Raw genomic sequence first — 20,823 nt, 5'->3', positions numbered from 1 at the left:
CTGTTGCCATCAGGGAGATGGTAGGACACCTGTTAGAGATGGTGATGAACTAAAGCCTGATATAAAGTATACAGCAGGCAGCTAGGTGGCACGCCTTTAACCCCGCTGCTCAGGAAGCATAGGCAGGCAGATCTCTGAGTTCAAGGCCAGCCTGGTCCTTTTGCCAAGACTATACGGCAAAACCTTATCTCAAATAAAGCCAATAGCAATTAGGAATAAAGATGATGCTAAAGTTAAGGGTTTGCACATAAGAACCACTTGGAGCATTTGTTGTAAATGAGTGTGAGAGGATGAGAAAAAAAAAAAAAGCAGAAACTAGCATTTACTGTAGTGACTATGAGAGAAAGGAAGGGCATCAAAACCAAACAGATCTAGTGTCTGGTGGAGAAAAAGGAAACTCAGAGCATAAAACTATCCAAAAACATGGGGGCGGGGGGAGTGGAGGTGTGTGCAGAGAGATGGCTCAGTGATTAAGAAAGCCTGTTCTTGTAGAAGGCTTGGATTCAGCTCCCAGCATCCAAATGGTAACTCATCTGTTCGAAGGGATCCAACACTCTCTTTTGACCTCTGCATGGACCAGGCCTACACACAGTTCCTATACATTACCTGCAGGCAAAACACTCATACACATAAACATTTTTTTAAATCTAAAAGCAACGTTAAGCTTTTTTTTGTTTTGTTTTTGTTTTTGAGACGAGGTTTCTCTGTGTATCCCTGGCTAGACTAGCCTCACTTTGTAGATCAGGCTGGCCTCGAACTCACAGCGATCTGCCTGCCTTTGTCTCCTGAGTGCTGGGATTAAAGGCGTGCGCCACCACGCCCAGCCAACGTGAGGCTCTTAATACCACTGGTCTGCATGGCCCTGAACCCCATCCCACCTCCACTCTCATGTCCAACTGTTGTTGCTCAAACAGACCCATTGGGTTCCTCACTTCTTGCTAAACCACTCACTAGACACTCCCCACCCCATCCCAACCCCTCCCCAGCCCCCAACCCCCGACCCCCCAGCTCCAGAGCCTCCAGACCTGCTCTTCCCTGCCATCTGCAAAGTTACCTGTTTGTGTATGTTTGCCTAGCTTTCTAACTCACTTCATCCTGACCTGTTTTAAACGCAAATTCCTCAGAAATGTCTTACAAAATCACCTCCTACAAACTACAAAGTGAACACCATCACTTCTACCTGCATCCTTCTGTGCTCTGCAGTTCTGTTGTCTTGTTCTGTTTTCGTATCACTTGGCATCCCATAGCACTGATTGTGTTATCTCATTAGCTGTAGGGAAGTCCAAGAGCTCAGACAGTTTTGGCTTATTCACTGATACATCCCTAACAACCAACCATCCTCGATAAAAGCCTAGTGAGTTAATGTGTGAGAAAGGGAATAAAAGAGAGGTAAAACCATATACCACAAAAGGGCTGCTGGGTTAGTCAAAAGTTTTGGAACATTTCCTACTGTGTTCCCTGTGACTTTCATGATGGAGAGGAATCTCTATACCTGCACACTGGATGAAAGGTCCTTTTTCCACCTCAGCTGTGCATCGGAGATTTGAGAGAAACCCTGAGGGATGTTGACAGATTTGAGCTTTCACACCGGTCTCTTTGGGCGGGTGTCGTCAGCCAGGTGTGCACTACAGATTAGGTGACGACCGGGAAGGAGTGAGCAGCGTCGCCCTCAGGCCTCAGGGGCAAGCGCGCTGGCCTTTCCCCGGGGCGGCCTGCTCCGGCCAAGTCGCCGCCGGGGCGCGGGGACAGCCAGCGGCGTCCGCACCCGTTCCCCCGCCCCCACCCCCGCCCACGCCCCCGCCCACGCGCTGCGAGCGGAGCCGCACCGGCAGCAGCTTTCCGCAGCCCTCGGCAGGCAGCGCGGGGCCAGGAATCCAATTACTTCTCCCCCCGCCTCTCCGCCCCGGAGCTTCGCACGCCCGCCGGGCCCCAGAGGGAGGAGCAGGGGGTCGAGCGGCCGCCCACTTCCCGCCGCCCGAGGCCGAGGCCCCGCCGCTCGGGCGGGGCGAGCGCGGTCTCGGAGGGGCGCGCGGAGCAGCCGCCGGGACTATTTGTCCTTCCGCGTGCGGCCCAGCTGGGCCCCAGCGCGAGGCTCCAGGCGCTCCGTCCTCCGGCGTGAGTGGCAGGAGATTAGCCCCGGGCTTCCCCGCGCGGGCGCGGCTCGAGGCACACGCGCACGCGCACTCCGGGGTCCGAGCTGGAGGTGGCCAGTGTCTTGTGGTCTTCTCGTGGGCGCTGCACTCTCGGGGGGGGGGGGGGGGGCCGCGGTGGCAGGGGAGGCCAGGATTCAGCTCTCCAAAGTGAAAGTGAACTGAAGTAAGATGGCCAAGGGTCGAGTAGGAGGTGTGCACGTGCGCTCCACTACAGTCCTATGTCCGGACCCTGCACAGGGTCGTTACTGGGGTGAATCTTTGAAGAGGAAGGAAAGGAAGACTTCCTTCCTGGTTCTTTAGAGACTGGGTGGAGAGCCCTTTGATCCCCTTGAGGGTTCTCACTTGGTTTAAGCTCTGGTCAGAGCACTTCGTAGACCCTATTCTTTCTGCATCCCAGGGCGGAGGTCCTCAACTTCCTCCTGTGCACACTGGTCAGATTTATGAGGCCACAACCGACAAACACACTAGTAGGAGAAAATGTGATATTATACCGTATTTTCTCCTTTTGGATTCCGTTCTCCTGAGACTGTGACTGACCCTTAGGCCCAGGATGTTCTTGAATGTGATTGACAGGCGTGCTTAGCAGGCTAGTGAGAGAGAGCCAGAGAAAATGCTATCAAAACAATTATATAAGGGACATCAGAACAAAAACCCAAGAGCCCTGGGCACTAAAGGACCATCCTTGCTCTGCCATAGATGCCCTCTGGGATGGTGGCCAAGTCACATCATCTCTTTGTGTCTTGCTTCTTGGCAAGTTACATAAAACTATCCTGCCACTCCCTGTCTCAAAGCGTGTTATGAAAATAATCTAAAAGAACCAATTGAAAATACTGAAAGTTTAGTTTTTTAGGAGGGAAGGTGATACCGTTGAAAGACACTAAAGGGAAAACTGTATGAGAGAAAAGCCACTTGACCACCTCATCACCTCAGTTCAATCTACATACATAGAAACAATAAGTTGAGTCCTCTATTAGGTGATATGTGGTGTTTATAAGAACCATACTCTAGTCAACTCAGCTAACTGCATTTTCAGACCCTCTCCCATGCCTCTGTTCTAGCCATTTCCAAACGCTCTGACTACAGTATTCCTGTTCTGGGGGCTACAGAGCACTGCTAGCTGCTCTGGGTGGGCTCCCCACTTGAGACAGCTGGGCCTTCAGGTTTCAGACATGTATGCCTATGGAAGCTATGAGGCAAGGCCCCAGAAACCTGTGTACTGGCTAAGTGGGGAGCCTCCTGGGGACACAGTAGGTCCCAGGGAAGAGGAAGCCAAGTACACTGAACTTGAGCTAAAGACTCTAGGGAAGGGAGAAGTGCTTTTGTCTTGTGTCTTTCTGTGAATCCAGTAGGACAGGGCAGGCGAGAAAGAGGATAGATATGAGGGGAAATGAAATCTGCCTCCCAGGTGTTTTAAACGCGAGCATTCCCTTTTGTAACACATTTTCTCATCTTCCGCATTAGAAGAAAAGACCAAGCTACCAATGAAAATGCTAGCAACAAGAAAGCCCTGCCTTAGGGTTGGCTTTTGAAACGTGAGGACTTCCTCACTTCCTGAGCTGTTGTGTGGAAGCCTGGGAGTGGTTAGCAGAGATTCACAGACATTATCCGGGTCCTTGGTGCACGTCTTTCTGCTACACCATCTTCCAGTGACAGGAACCCTTCATGGCTGCCCCAAGACATGAGACAGTCTTGGCATCAAACACAAAGGGAATGTGTCTCCCTCCCGGGAGGAGAGCTCTTTCCACAGACGTCTAACAGAACCGGGTCCTATCATGCAGCAGCATTCGACATACCGTCCTAAACTGATTGCTTGTAAGAGGAACACCACTTATAATCTGCTTACCATGCGCCAGGGGTGGTGGCGCACACCTTTAGTCCCTGCGCTATGAACACTCTTGAGTTTGAGGCCTGCCAGGGCTACACAGAGAAACCTTGTCTCAAGAAAAGAAAAGAAAACAACAACCTACCCATCGTGCTGCTCAGGGAAAGCACATGAAAGGGTGTCATCCAAAGAGCATCAAATTTGGCCAGAAGGAAAAGACAAACAAACAAACAAACCTAAGGCAATGAGATTGTGGCTTAGGTTGCCACAGGCCTCTTTCTTTCCTTTACTCTAGAATATTGATTTTGGTCTCCTTCTTAGTCTCTAAATTGTTCCTCCCTCACCCAGATTCCTTCTTTACTAACTCAGTGGACAGATAGCCCAAAGCCATTTCAAGATCTGGCCTCCACCTGTCTTCTCGGCTCCTCTGACTGTCAGGTTTTCATCCTCGGGCCCCCACTGCATTTTCTTTAAAAAAAAAAAAAAAAGATTTATTTATTTTATTTATTGCATATGAGTGCTTTATCTGCAGAAGAGGGTATCAGATTACATTACAGATGGTTGTGAGCCACCATGTGGTTGCTGGGAATTGAACTCAGGACCTCTAGGAAGAGCAGGCGGCGCTCTTAACTGCTGATCCATCTCTCCAGCCCTCCACTGCATTTTCTAACCCACCCTCGTCTACGTGTTCCTCCATTTGCTAGCATCAGAGGACCTCTGAAGTCCCTGCCATTGTTCCCGTGGGCGAGGAGGAAGGACCGCGGGCGCTTTTTATCCTCCGCACCTCAGGGCACATGGGGTTCTCCTTTGGCTCAGCCATGTGGGAACCACTGTGCTGTCTTCAGCCCCTCAGTAGAAGGACTGCTTCCACTAATCCAATTCTCGGGAAGTTGGGTCTTGTTCTTTTTTTCTTTTCTCTTTCTCTTCAGTTACATGTAGGGGGAAACTATGATAATAGCTTGGCTGTACCCTCAGCCCTCCATTTTTCCTCTACTTTTTTTAATTAAACAAACAATTATATATTCACTCCCAAGTAGCATGCCATATATATGCTAGGGAGACATTGGTGGAGACACCAAAGTGGGACTTGCATTTTGGAGGGGGACCTTTGTTTCTACGCAAGGCTTGGCTCAGAATTCTGTTGCCTTATAGGGACTAGAAAAGAAATAAAAATTAAAATCAGGACCAAATCATGAGCGCCAAGCAGCATTCAATATGTAGCGCGACTCTATGCTCCTGTTTTAATTCTTCACCAACAACTACAAATTATTTTGATCTTTACACAGCTCATAACATTTCACATCTTTCCACTGAAGCCATTGTTTCAGACAATTACAGTTCCCAACAAGATAAACACCGTGTAGGGCAGTGCACTTGTAGTACAGTATGCTGTGTCAGTAGCACGCCTTGTCAGCTAAGCAGGCTGTGGATGGATGAGTACCGCAGAAATGGAGCCTGTATCTGACGCAAGTTCATGTATCCTCAGAGTTGTTACCCTATCTCTGCTCACAGTCAGGAACTTGTCAGATCGTATTCAGAGGGATGGTTTGTAGATGGCACCAAAAGGTGATAAAAATATTTACTGTTGCCTCCCTCCCTTTGGCTGTGCTTGCTTGCAGATGTAGCGAAACCAAATTCTGATCTTTTTAATATTCAAAACTCATTCCGTTTTATTATTCCCACTTTCAGTTTTAGTAGAAAATACATCTTCCCAAACAGTGCTACACTATATTGAAACACAAAACTGCTTACATATTTTCTGCTAATAGCGGTTCTGCTTCAGATGGTGTCACGGGGCCCTTGGTGTCTAATTTATCCTGACAGTGTCTGAAGTGGAAGTAAACCAGTTCAGACTCTGGGTCCTGAAATACAAGTCAGAGAAGGTGGATGTCGCAGCAGTGAAATGAGAGCGTTTAAATGAAATATGAAATCCAGTCAATCTGAATGAGTCTCCGTAGCATCTCGGTGCAGGAGAGAACCCGGAGGGGGGTCTGACTCCTCACTCAGCTTGTGAGGAAGTACATGGCCCCAAGCAAGTCATTTAAATCAATCTCCGTGTCTTGATGTCCTCATTTTCACAGTATTGTCTATAGGGCCTGTGGTGCCCTGTACTTGGCATTCAACAGAAAAGGAAACCACATACTCCCAGACACACAGCTGATAATTAGCAACCATCAGCAAAAATGTGTTGAATCCTACGTCTATCTATTATTAAATGCCCAGGCCCTACCGAGTGCCTTACATATAAATGCTCACGAACCATTATTGCCAGAATGGAGGAAATCAAAGAACCAAAGTCACACACTGTTGAGTCTTAGGACACGGGTTGGGAAATAAGACATATATAGATGAAAAAAGGACCGTTGGCAAATAAAGTGTTCAATGAGTGCTATGCTCCGCCACCTTCAAATAGGAAATGTTTGAGTCTTGTATGTATCATTTATTTGTTCTTTTCCCAAAGTAGTTTGAAATTGTGTCTCACCATATTAGCCCTGGCTGGCCTAGAATTCACTCTGTAGACCAGTCTGGCCTTGAACTCACAGAGGTCCACTTGACCTCTGCCTCCCAAGTGCTGGGATTAAAGGGGTGCGCCACCATGCCTGGCATTAAATCCTGATTATTTTTCCCCCTTCCTTTTTATATTCATTAAAATGGATGCAAGAGGAGCTAGGTGTGACTCAGAGATAAAGTATTTGCCTAGCAATTGTGAAGCCCTGGGTTCAATCCCCAGCACCATGCACACATCTTTAAGTATGACTACTAAAAACAAAGCTTCTTTTTTGAGGTTTTTGTTGTTGTTGTTGTTGTTGTTGTTGTTTTTGTTGTTGTTGTTCTTAGAAAACTTTATTACAGTTTAGACAACAAAGCAACAGACGGGACAGACGGCAGAGTAAGGCTGTCCTTCATAACAGAGCCCACATGAGCGCTGGGACTGAGGCAAGAGACGTTTGTTAGTCTGTGCTCTACGTATGGCCCAATCTGAGACCGTGAAAATCAATCACAAAGGCTAGAGACAGATTTGCATGAAGTCACATCGGAAGGCAGAGGAAGTGACGCGTAATGCTGGGTAAGTCTGTGCGGATTTGACCCTCAGAGGAGTGAATTCCTCAGGACCAGGGAGGGGGTTTGTTTTGATAGAAGCAACAAAAGCTGACATTTTTGCTTCATGTCCAATCTGAAAAAAAATTTAGTCTCGTAAAGTTTATTATTATAGTAGAAATAAGTACTGCCTCGTGTTTCATCAGATTATAGAGGTTCCCCTCTGTGTCTTAGGTAACTAGCATCAGTATGTGAACTCTTACCATGCTACATGACGAATGGGAAGCGCCTATGAAGGACTGCTGTCTATAGAAGTCTCAAGAAAACGCACTTGTGCAGGGACAGAATTACTGGCTTTTCCTAGCTGAAGGCTCCAAGGGCCAGGGTGATCACTTAGATCTTTTTCTTTCTTTCTTTTTTTCTTAAGGAGTTATTTATCTATTATTGTGAATACAGTGCTCTCTCTCTGTCTGCATATACCCCCAGAGGCCAGAAGAAGGCATCAGATCACATTACAGATGCTTGTGAGCCACCATGTGGTTGCTGGGAGTTGAACTCAGGACCTCTGGAGGAATAGTCAGTGCCCTTAACCTCTAAGCCATCTCTCCAGCTCCTAGACTTACATTTCTAACAGATACTTTCTTTCTTTTTTTTCTTTCCAGAGCTGAGGACCGAACCCAGGATCTTGTGCTTGCTAGGCAAGCACTCTACCACTGAGCTAAATCCCTAACCCCAACAGATACTTTCTATACTAATATGTGTGAGCCTGTCACTCCAAGAGAAACAACTGGTTAGGTCTGTTAATACTGATAAAATCTGCATTTGCAAAAAACTAAAATTGTTGGAAAACACATTTACCATTTGGTGTTTAACATCTTCTCAGTATTTTAAGATTTTTTTTTTTTTAAAGATTGGTGGTGATATCAACAAATGTGGTTTTTTGTTTGTTTTGTTTTGTTTTTCCTGACATACATTGAAATGTGACATTTGGAAGATCTGAATTACTAAGTGAGCCTACGTTTTAGGAAGCTCCCACTTGTCGCATTCTGCTGTACCGTTAAAGAAGTATTGAAAGTACTCACAGCTACTGAAAGGGTAATTGAAGTGATCCTCCTGCCTCCGCATCCCCTCCCCCCCCCCTTCCCCTGATGCTGTGTGCCTTTGTGAGGCTATGTTATCTCTTACATTAGTTGAAACAATGCATTGCAATGGACTGGAAACAAGCTATCTTCTAGTAGGCTAAAAGGTCAGGAGGCTTGCAAACATAAAACGATGCCATTTCCTCTTCTAATATTTTTGTTTGCAAAATATAGCTAAATGTAAAAACACATACATGTTAACATGGAATGATCTATTTTTTTCATTGTGCAAAATGATATGCATACACACATTTTGACCATCTCTGGACGTACAATTCAGGGACATCAAATATACGTATGTATTGTACAGCTATCGCCATCTCTATCTTCCCAAGCTGAGTTCTGTGCCCAGTAAACCGTAGCTCTCTTTTTCCTTTCCTCCCCAGCTCCCGACAACTGGCATTCCGCTTTCTCTGTGAGTTCAGCCACTCTGGTAGGAACAGTAGTATCCTGCGGCTGTCTCATTTGTTTCACTGTGTGTATGATATTCAAGGCTTATCCATATTGTTATTCTCATATAAAAACTAGTTGACTGTAATGCACCCTTTTCCTTTAATATTTGGTTACTGTTGTTAGCGATCTCGTTTCCGTGTGCAGCATCCTCTCACACACACCTCGTCCTCTCATCTTTCCCTTTGCCTTGTGACGACGCACTGGCTGGCTGTGTGGCCATGGGTTTCGAACTACTCACCGGAACCTGGTCTGTTCAACCCGTGGGCACACAACTAAAGACAATAGCGGCCACACGTTAACCAAGACAGCACATTCTTAGGCCAAATTCCTGGCCCAGAATTCCTCCGTAGCCAGTGGTTCAGCAGGGTAAGTTCTGGCCTTTTGTGAGCTCCTCTGTGTGATCCATGGCAGAGCCAGCTGTGTGCAGGCAACCACGGCTGCTGTAGAAGAATGTTTGCACTGGCTACGTCATGCCCAGAGGGTGACATGTCCAAGCCCTTTCCCCTGCCTTCTGCCTCTTACATTCTTTTTGCCTCCTCTTCTGCAGTGTTCGCCGAGCCTTAAAAGTGGTAGTACAAAAGTTCTGCTTAGGTCTGAGCACTCAGCCACGCTTATTCTCCGTAATTCATTGCAGAGGGAAGCTTCTCTGACTGAGGACGTCCAGGCGTCTGTCTACGGGTTTGCACACAAATATTTAGAAAGTAGTTTGGTGGCGTGTCAAGTTAGCTAAACAGCTACAGTAAAATTCCCCTAACTCCTGAGGCCTTTTCAGATATGGGTCTTTGACTTGAGTTTACAATACCAGGCCTGATTGCCCTGCTGCGGAACAGGCCTCAGAGCCAATCACAGAGCAGCTAGGTACCACCGTAATAGAATAGTCACGCCATTATGTGATAGACTCATGTATCTATCTACATCTACATAAAAGATGTAACTTTTCATGGACCGAATTTCTTAAAGAACTGTTAGGTTTTAGTACGGATTTCCACGTGACTTCTGCCCTCATACGTTCAGAAAGCCTATGCTCTACCTATCTGCTCTACATGAACACTGATCTTTCTACTCTTGTAGTTTTATCTTTTCAAAACTGTCTTAAAGTTGTAATCATACACCATGTTCATTTTGCCATTAATATAGAAAATTGACTTCATTTTGTCTCATTTCAGGGCTCAATTAATTTACTTCTTTTCAGTACTGAATAATGTTCACGGAATGGATGTATCATATACTTATCCACCTGCTGAAGGAGGTTTCTTCTGAGTCAGAAAAAAGATGTTATAAATATTTGTGTGAAAGGTGTGTGTGTGTGTGTGTGTGTATGTGTGTGTGTGTGTGTTTAAGGTTTTTGTCTTCTTCAAGTGTAATCTAGCATCACTGTTGGGTTGTATGATAAGATTATGGTTTTTTATTTACTTACATCCTGGTCATAGCTCCCTCCCTCCTCTCCTCCCAGTCCCTCCCTCCCTCTCCCATTTCACCTCCTCTATTCCTCAGAAAATTGGAGTCCTGTGGCCTGGCAAGGCAGTCCCATTAGGGGGAAGTGATCAAAAAGCAGGTCCACCCTACCCAGATCTAGCCAATGGACAGGACATGCTCCACAGTTGAGTGGAAAGTGGGGACTGACTTTCACAAGAACTCTGGTGCCCCATATTTGGCCACGTCCCCTTGAATGGGGAGGCCTGGTGGCACTCAGAGGAAGGATAGCAGGCTACCAAGAAGAGACTTGATACCCTATGAGCATATACAGGGGGAGGAGGTCCCCCTCAGTCACAGTCATAGGGGAGGGGAGTAGGGGAGAAGCAGGAGGGAGGGAGGAATGGGAGGATACAGGGATGGGATAACAATTGAGTTGTAATATGAATAAATTAATAAACTATATTATTAAAAAAGCAGGTCCAACTCTGCTCTCTCTCTCTCTCTTTCTTTCTTTCTTTCTTTTTTCTGGTTTTACAAGAAAGGGTTTCTCTATGTAGCCTTGGCTGCCCTGGACTCACTTTGTAGACCAGGTTAGCCTCGAACTCACAATGATCTGCCTGCCTGTGCCTCCCAAGTGCTGGGATTAAAGGTGTGTGCCACCATGCCTGGCCCTTTTTGTTTTGTTTTGTTTTGTTTTTCAAGACAAGGTTTCTCTGTGTAGTCCTTGCTGTCCTGGACTTGCTTTGTAGACCACACTGGCCTCAAACTCACAATGATCTGCCTGTCTCTGCCTCCTGAGTGCTGGGATTAAAGGGGCGTGCACCACCATGCCTGGCATCCAACTCTGTTCTTAAGTGTGTTGTCTATTCTATATCCTTTGTCTCTCCCTGTAATTCTGTCAGGTTTTGTCAATGTCTACAAAATAACTTGCTGGGCTTTTGATTAGGAACTCACTCTCCCATTTTTCCTCCCCATAATGTGTGCTTTCTCTCTCTCTCTCTCTCTCTCTCTCTCTCTCTCTCTCTCTCTCTCTCCTTTTCTTTATTCTTTTCTTTTTCAGGACTGGAGAACAAACCCAAGGCCATACACACACACACACACACACACACACACACACACACACACACACGGCAAATGTTCTGTCACTGAGCTACACTCGCAGCCTAGAACTGACACAGCGACCCATGGACATATATACTTCCTTGTTTCTCTATTAGTCTTTGTTTCAGCACAGTGTTTCCTTGTATTTATCTTTGACACATTTTTAGATTTATGTCAAATCTATATTTTGGAGGCTGCCCCTTTAAATGGTATTGGGTACTTCAATGCTTCAAAACTTCTGTTTGTTCCTGAGCTGGTGGCCCTGAGGCTGACCTTCAGCTGTGTCTTCACTGTGTTCCTTTTTTTTTTTTTTTAAAGAGATACATCCCTGCCAGACCGTCTGCCTCACTGACCTAGAAAGGCCAGAGTAACCTTGTCACTTAGTGATGGCACCTGAAATGCAGTCTGTCTTTTTAAAACTTTTGTCAAAACCTATGCTGAGTGTATTACCATTATCTTATTTCTTACATAGTATACCATTCTTACTTTTAAGGAAGAAATTAACTTGTGTTTGTTTGTTTGTTTTGAGATAGGGTTTCTCTGTGTAGCCTCGGCTGTCCTGGAACTCACTGTAGACCAGGCTGGCCTCAAACACGTACCTCTGCCTCCTGAGTGTTGGGATTAAAGGTGTATGCCACCACTTGGCCCAGCAACTTGTTTTTCTCTACATGAATTTTTTTTCTCCTCATTTTATCAAGCCCAGTTTTTAGGTATTGTTTTGTTGTTGTTATTGTTTGTTTGGTTGTTTCACTGAATAAATATAGAGCATCTACTCTGTTGGTGGCATCTTCAACCACTGACAGGGGCAGTAGATAGAGCAGAGGTAGACAAAGTATATAAACCCGTGACCTCACAGAGCTACCCTTCTATGGGAGAAGGGTAGGACAGACAATAAACAGATAGAAATTACACAACACAGTATTACATCAGGATAAATATTATTAAGAAAAAGAAACACAGAAAATGGGCTTATGGAATGTCTACTCAGTACCAGGGCAAGCAAGGTGGAGTAAAGGATGATGGGTAGCTCCCACTGCAAGCCAAAACATCACTGTCTTGAGGACTCTCCCTATACTCACCCTTGTAGTTCCCAGACAGATTTTTATGTAGTCAATGCTCAGGCAAAACTGGGCTTGTCAGGTCACAGCCTGGAGACTTGATGAAATGTGCATCGATGATCTAAGTACAAGGAAACAAAAGTATCTCAAGTGTCATCGATTTCTACCCTGTGCTTTCTGATTTGTTAATGAACCAATATTCAAGGTCAAGGGGGGAGTCAGACACAAGAGGTGTGGAACAGTGAGGTGTTTGGAGGAATAGAAGACATTTATCTAATCGGTAGGTATTGGGAAAATGAGCCCTCAGGAGACTGAGGCAGGGCTGCGCAGCTGACTTTGTTTATCCTGGTGCCTGGAAGAGGTTATCATCAAAATCATTAAAGGCATGCTAATGTGGAAGGCTGGTCTCTCCTTCTGTTTCCTCCTTTTCCTGCCTTCCCTCCTTCTTTCTTCTCTTTCCCTCTTGTCCCCTCCTGCTGTGGAGATTTTAGACAATCTCATCCAGAGCCATGGCTTAATAAACTTCTATACACTGATATATATTTTTCTTATATATTCTTATATACATGAATAAATACAACTATATATATTCTTACTTTCTTTCCTAAGTTAGTAAGTCTAACTTACTAAGTGGTATGTCCGTTTTTCTGTTTAATGGGTATTTCAAATTAAACGTGGTTAAAACAGAAAACTTGACTTTCATCTGCCTTCCCCAATTGAATAATATAGGCCTCCTTAAGTCTTTTCTATCTCAACACTAGTGTACCACTGTTTATCCTATTGCTTTGTATAATTATCTTGATTTCTTACTTTAAGGCGGATCCCCACGTCCAGTCTTATCTGTAGGTTTCATGCAACAAAGTTGATTAAAAATTGTCATTACCCAGCACTGAGGAGGCTAGAGATGAAGATCATCAGCTCATCCTTGGCTCTATAGAAAGTTCAAAGCCGAGTTAGGCTGGACGAGACTCTTGTCTCAAAATAAAAATTCTCAGCATGGCCTGGCTGGACTGCTGCAGAAGCCCCACCTACTCTCCCTCACCAGCGTAGATGGCCCAAGGCTGTAGGCCTTAGATGGAATCAAATCCTGCTGTGAGCACAGGCTTAGGCCACAAGGAAGTACCACAGTAACGAGGCCACTAGGCTTGACATCAGAACTGTGCAGTATCTGAGCGACTCTATGCACTTTGGCGGCATAGCAGGAAAGGCCATTCCTGTACCTTGCTCTCGTGATGGATAGCGTGACAGGAACTGGAAAAGGCCAACATGAACAGCAGGAGCCTGGGAGGAAAGCCCTCCTCCCTTGACACCCTGTTAGCACTCTGGACAGATCTTCACACTGTGCCCGTTGGGCAAGGGAGATGCTGCAGAGCAAGTAGTGACGAGTGGATGTAGAGCCCAGAGTGAGCATACTGGTCACTGGCGTAGCCATCTTTCAAAATGATGGATGTGTTTTCACAGAGTGTAAGCTGCAGACATTAGGGTCTTCAATTCTCAGATTATTCATTGAAAATGCTGTTCAAAAGTAGAACTTACAGTGCTCATATTTGATTACCATTCTACCTTGAAGTTTCTTCCATGAATGTCATTGGTGTTCTAGCCAGGTTCTGGGGGTAGGGCTCAATGGCAAAGCATTTGCCTAGCATGTCCCAGGCCCTGAGTTCAATAAAGGGGCTGGGGATGAGGGATGGCCCAGTCTAGCTGTTTGCAGTGGCTCATGCCTGACTCTGGAGTCTCAGAATTCAAAGCCAGCCCCGGCTACATTGAAGAGATAAACTTCTAGTTTGGCGTGGGGACTCCCACCTGTAATCCCCGTGCTGGGGAAACTCAGGTAGCTGGTTGTCAGGAACTGGAGGTGACCTGGCCTCAAAAAACTAAAAGACAAGAAAACTTAAAACAGTACTTGTCCAAAATGCTTGGGCACTCAGCACGTGAGTTACAGAGGCCACATCTAACAACATGGGGTGGCGGAGCTGAATGTGGGCAGCCATGTTGGTTAGACATTAGCTTGTTAATTAAATACTGTTTTGAAACTCACACTTTCTCCAAGGGATAAATAAGACTTCCTGTACATACCTGTACTGTGCAAATCACTCTTTTTTAAAATCCATTTTATTTAATTAATTAATTAATTAATTACTTTGTAGCACTGAGGATCAATGCAGGGTTTTTCACATTCTAGGCAAATGCTCTGCTGCTCATAAACTACCCTGAAAGAGCAAAAGCAGTCTACTGGCTCACGTTAGTTAATCACATCAGCTTCCTAGCAAAAAGAATGTCCATCCCGAGGGTTATGCTGGGGGCAAGAAAAGTTGGAGAGGAGATTCAGGGCAGAGGTGAGAGTCCAAAGCTATCGAATGTGGTGCTGTGTGGGAAAGGTAAACCTGGGATGTGGTAGGGACAGGCAGAGCTCTGAGAGAGGTCTCAAAATACTTGAACTAGAAGGGACAAGGAAAAGGAGGAGGGAGGGTGGAGGGAGATAAAAGAAAAATACTTCATTTTTTAAAGTCGATCTTTCCAGCAATGGAGGAAAATGGGATTATATAAATAAAGTTAGTACATATTTTTCTATTTGGGTATGAAATGATTTTTTTTTTACATTTTTTTCATCTGAATATTATTCAGAGGGAGCTTTGGTTTGGTTTGGTTTTCTGAGACAGGGTTTCTCTATGTTAACTTAGCCGTCCTGGACTCACTTTTTAGACCAGGCTGGCTTTGAACTCACAGCGATGTGCCTGCCTGTGCCTCCGGAGTGCTGGGATTAAAGGCATGCACCACCACGCCCAGGCTCTCAAAGGGAGCTTCAGTGATTTGATTTGTTCTGTTGTGCTTTCCTTGAACGCAGGGAACTCCCATATGCTGGGCAAGCTCTCTTCCTGCTATATTACATTTCCGGCCTCCTGACTGTCATGGAGGCTCAGCTCAGAGAAGTGACATTGCTTCCGGTTCTTATGTAGAGGGCTGGCCCTATGGCCAGAAGGCCTCCCGAGAGAGAACCAGAACCTCACCGTTCTCAGGTCTCCTCAGGAAAGAGGAACTCGGCCTAGTTATTCATGTCTGAAAGTTCTTGTCTATGACTAAAGGGCGTGAGAACTATATGGAAAAAATGCAACGGAGTATAATTTCAATGCCCCATCTTAGCCAATATATTTAACACAAATCATCGATAGCAAAATTGGCTGATAAGGTCCCGATACAAATTGCCCTTGTCTCTGTCCGCAGATGAGATGTAAATGAAATGGCTAAACACTGGAAAGAAAGAGGAGGCAAGAAACAGAACGAGTGTGTTGTGGACGTTTCTAGACTTTTCTTACTGCTCTGAACTGGCACTGGTCTCAGGCAGTCTCAGACTGCATGCCTCTGAGAGGCATCATTTTCAGTCTTCCTGAAAACTAACCCTCCTCCGACACTATGGCTCAGCATTTTTCTTTTTAAACCATGGTTCATTTCAACTCAGAAGTTGCATGTCGTACAAACTTGGTGATAGCCCCTAAGTCCAAAACCACGAAGTACAGGTTGGAAATGTATCATGATGAGTCATCAGTCACTTGAATTGACTCAATGATCGTCAGTGACTGGTCAGTTACAGGCAGGCAGCGGCTGTACGCTGTTTCTGGGTGTGGGCCATCTCTGTTTGCTCATTACGTCTCTAGAACGACAGGGACATCTCCCATATGAAATCTCTACACTATGGGTGCCTGAACAAGACCTGCATCATGGCAGTACCAGTTGACACGCCAATATGGATGAGCAGAATTTCTTCAGATCCTATCCTAGATGACCAGCTACCCCAAGTAACGGCTGCTGAGCAGGGAAGAATCAGTTTTCCCCAAGGACAAGCCATCCCCTAAACACATGCCCATATGAGCAATGTAAGTTGTTTAAAACATACCTACGTATGTGTGTGTCTAGCAACAAAGAGGAGGGCATGAGTTTGAAAGGGAGTTGTAGAGAGTGTGAAAGGAGTTGGGGGGCAATGAAGGGGCGGGATGATGTGAAGACAGTGCTCATAGGGAAGTCTCAATAAGTAAATTAAAATTAATTTAAAAGTAAATGTTTAAAAACTTGGGATTTATTTATGTTTTAATTTTATGAGTGTGAGTGCTTTGCCTGCATGTATGACTATGTGCTACATGTGTGCCTGTCACCCATGGAGGCCAAATAAAGGCATTGGATCCCCTGGAGTGGAGTTACAGTTGTGAGCATCCATGTGGGTGCTGGGAATTGAACATGAGTCTTCTGGAAGAGCAGTTGGGTCTTAACTGCTGAGCCATTTCTCCAGGTTTATATATCTTAAAAAAAAAAAAAAGAATAAAAAAAAACTTCTGAAGAACATGGTATAGCTGGGCACAGTGCAGCGCGTCTGTAATCCTAGCACTTGAGGAGGCAGAGGCAGGTGGATCTCTGTGAGTTCAAGGCCAGCCTGGTCTATAAAATGAGTCCAGGACAGCCAAGGCTACACAAAGAAACCCTGTCTTAAAAAAAAACCAAACCAAACCAAACAAAACAAAACAACCCCCCCAAAACAAACAAACAACAACAGAAACCCAACCCAACCTAAACCAACCAACCAACCAACCAACAAAAGTTAAAAATAAAATAAAATAAAAGAAAAGAACACAGGATAGTCATAATTTTCCTGTTGACACTTAGGATCATTTTGCGTTATTCCAGTTTGAAGTCTCATTTAATAGTTCTGTACTGCCAGGATGCAAAGGGAGATGCTAATTAAGTGTCCCAAATGCAGCACAGGATTTCCTTACCATCACTGTCATGTAAAACAAACAAACAAACAAAAGAGCCGCCTGCCAGAGGTGATGAACCATGATGCTGACTTACCATAAAGGTCAGCCCAAAGCTGTACCATTGGCTTTTGTTCCACACAACTCTGGGCTCAGCTGCTCACAGTCAGGAAGCAGAGGGAGAAGAAAGAGGGAGGGTTGAGAACAAGATATGTGCCTCAAAAGTACGAGGCCCTTTCCCATGACCTACCGCCAGGCCCTCCTCCTCACGGCCCGCTCAGCTATGCTGACGTTAGCATCCTCAGAATCTAGTCACTCTCTATAGTGCCATCGCTTGCGGGATCAAGCCCTTCAACACAGGAGCCTGCTGCTGGAGGACATGGCCGGATTGGGGCTTTATATCCAGACTTGAACAGTTAGCCAATGAGCAGTGAGTCCGTCTTTTGCCTTACCATCAAGCCAGGCCCTGGGATTACCTGGGACTTTTCTACACCTTCACTGCTCATGTCTCAGTTTAGGGCATTATATTTTCTAAACGTTGTTCACATTTGAAACTTTATTATTAGTATTGTTTTTCTTTAAAAGTATTATTACTGCCCGGTGGGGGTGGTAGCACATGCCCTTAATCCCAGCACTCATGAGACAGAGGCAGGAGAATCTCTGAGTTGGAGGCCAGCCTGCTCTACTCAGCGAGTTCTAGGGCAGCCAGGGCTACACAGAGAAAGCCTATGTTGAAAAAGAAGACAAAGCCAGGCGGTGGTGGCACACGCCTTTAATCCCAGCACTCGGGAGGCAGAGGCAGGCGGATCGCTGTAAATTCAAGGCCAGCCTGGTCTACAAAGTTAGTCCAGGACAGCCAAGGCTACACAGAGAAACCTTGTCTCAAAAAAAAAAAAAAGTGTTATTACCTAGACTAGTACATAGCTCATAGCATGCTTATGTTGTTTTAAAATTATCTGTATTGTCAGTAGGCCCCGCTAGCAATCAATCAAGACACTGACACTTGTTATGTTTTAAAATAGCCTTAGTTAACCTGGGGCAGGGCAGACATTAATCCTCTAAACTACCTCCCATAGTGGGGCAGGTGTGGGATCCCTGCCCCAATCCCATGCCATCTGCTCCTAATGACTTCTATCGAGCTACCGCCCATCCATAATCTCAAATACTTGTTAATGTTCTTCATCTGGGCCAAATCTCCATCCACGCCGGCCATGTGCTTCTCCTCCATCTAACCAATAGCGGCCTTCCTCTCCTCCTCGGGTTGTTCTCCTTCCTCCTCATGGCAGTCTTTTTTATTCCTCCCAGGATTATTTCCCCCCTCCTTCCCCCCCCCCCAAAGCCGGGTACCTTAGGCACACCTCTCTCTCCTCTGCCCTGCTCTTCATACAATGGAGACATTATCTCTGTGAACATTAAAATGAGGTCTTCAAATACCACTCAGAGACAATGCGTATCAGATGGTAAGTGCACTCCCCGGGTTATAAACAACCCTCTCCTACACCGCTAAAGGGATTTACATCATTCAGTGTGTGTTTCTTTCTTTCTTTTTGTTTTTGTTGTTTTGTTTGAAGATTTATTTATTTATTAAGTATATAGTGTTTTGCCTGCTTGTACACCTGCAGGCCAGGAGGCACCAGATCTCATTACAGATGATTGTGAGCCACCATGTGGTTGCTGGGAATTGAACTCAGGACCTTTGGAAGAGCAGTCAGTGCTCTTAACCTTTGAGCCATCTCTCCAGCCCCTTCTTCTTTCTTTCTTTCTTTCTTTTTTCTTTTTTCTTTTCTTTTTTTGTTTTTGAGACAGGGTCCCTCTGTGTAGCCTTGCCTGTCCTTTGCCTTTGTAGATCAGGCTGGCCTCGAACTCACAGCGATCTGCCTGCCTATGCCTCCCGAGTGCTGGGATTAAAGGCATGTGCCACCACGCCTGGCTCACTGTGTTTCTTAGCTGTAGAACATTGTCTGTTAATAGCCAATGTCTCTTAGACCAGTTTCTAAAGACCTGACCATGCTTGCTCACCATGCCCATAAATGTAAGAATGTGCATGCAAACACACACACACACACACACGATGGGTGTGGGGGAGTCTATGTGCACAATAATGGGCTCAAAAAAATTTGCTCTCTAGCAAGCCAAAATGTCAAACACCTCAGTGGCAGGTATGAAAAACAGTAAGCCTGTCCCTGCTGAGGCACCTGCCGGATATTCCATATGCCAGGTGCTAAATTTAGGAGAAATAAAGGAAAGTTTAAAATCATATTCTCTATTCACGGCTCTGCAAGAGCCGCCTTTTCTTTTTCTTCCGCAGCAGCTGCAGCAGAAGCTTACATGAATGCAAAACACAAGCGCTACTAGAAACAAGGCATAATGTAAAAGAATTCACCAGATGACTTAAACAAATAAACCTAGTGGGTTAAGCTTATTGTTCCACAGAGAATAAGCAAGCGGCTACCCACGGATTGATGGAATTCACTGGAACAGAGCAGGCCTGACAAATGGGGATAAAATATTTGGCAGTTGTACTTTGTCCTGAGACAAATGACCAACTTGCTTTAGATTCATTTCCTGCAGCTGGTGAGTGGGTGGCCAGGTCTGCAGCCCACCCATTGTAGGCAAGTAACATTTCTTGACTTTGAAGGGTTGCCGCCTTTTGATCCTATATTTTATGGAACAATGTCTACTGTAGATCATTTTCCAAATGTTCTGCCGTAAATGAAGACCCTTTGCAAGCGGCAGCCATGCCCAGAGAACGGGATGTTTGGCCGAGCTGCAGAGTAGATGGCAGCAGGCTGCGGCTCAGAGCAGAGGCAGTCAAACAACGCCGCTGCATCGTGGACTTCGAAATGCTCCTCCGTGCAGATTGCATCCACCGTAAGGGTTTGCTGCATGGCAGTGACCTGAGGTGAGCGATAACTGTTTCTTATTGCATTTGAAGCCATTGTTGAACAAATCTGGGGTTTTCAAGCTAAAACTTCCTGTGGAGTTGGTGGCATTTCCACATTAATATAATCCTGTACAATACGTCGGATGTGCAGAAATCCAGATAGCTGAAAAGTAGGAAACAAGAAATCAGTTAGGGACAGGAGCGCCGATGACTCAGTTTTAAAGTATTTAGGCCAACTCCCAGTTCTTCCCTTCAGGGAGACTCAGGCAATTAGTTCTTCCTAAGCGCTCCTCCTCCTCCTCCTCCTCCTCCTTCTCTTCTTCCTCTTCTGCGCTTCTGTGATGTTTCCTCATCTCCCAACATCTCTTTATCTATTGTAAATGATAGAAGTGTCTACAAAGTGCCAGATAATTAGTTAAAAAAACACGCCCTGCTCCTTTAGTGTAAATGTAACCCTAGGCATTTAATGTTTTAATCCGTGGGTTAATTGTGAATAATTACTATATCAGTAACATCATTTTTAGAATTTAGTTTTTCTTCATTTTTAAGAACCTAATTTTTCTTCTATTTTTTCTTCCCTTCTCCTTCCTTCCTTTCCTCCTCCTCCTCCTCTCTCTTTCACTCTTTTTGTTTGTTGAGATAATATCTTGTTATGTAGTCCAGGCTGAGTAGAATGCATGGTCCTCCTGCCTCAGCTTTCCAAGTGCTGGGATTACTGGCGTGCCTCCAGGCCCAACTTGACTCTGATTTCATGGTGGGAGGCAGCTCTCTCTGAGCACTGCTTTTCCCATAAGGATATGTATCTTAGCAAAAGGGATCAATATTTAGGTTAGAGACGCCTCCAATCAACCTATACAGAAGATCACAGTTTTGCAAAGAGTAGAATCTAGTACCTTTTTAGTCCCCTTCCGATCTCTTCCCACTTGTTGCTGCGTGGTCTTGGATCAGTCACGTAGCACTCTGTTATCTGTGAAATACAGCTGATGGTCGTGCCTTCTCCTGCCATACTTGGCATA

Source organism: Acomys minous (genome assembly GCF_964271855.1).
Source record: "Acomys minous genome assembly, chromosome: 13".
Classification (NCBI taxonomy): Eukaryota; Metazoa; Chordata; class Mammalia; order Rodentia; family Muridae; genus Acomys; species Acomys minous.
The sequence above is the reverse complement of the archived record's forward strand: the minus strand, read 5'-3'. Positions refer to the sequence as shown.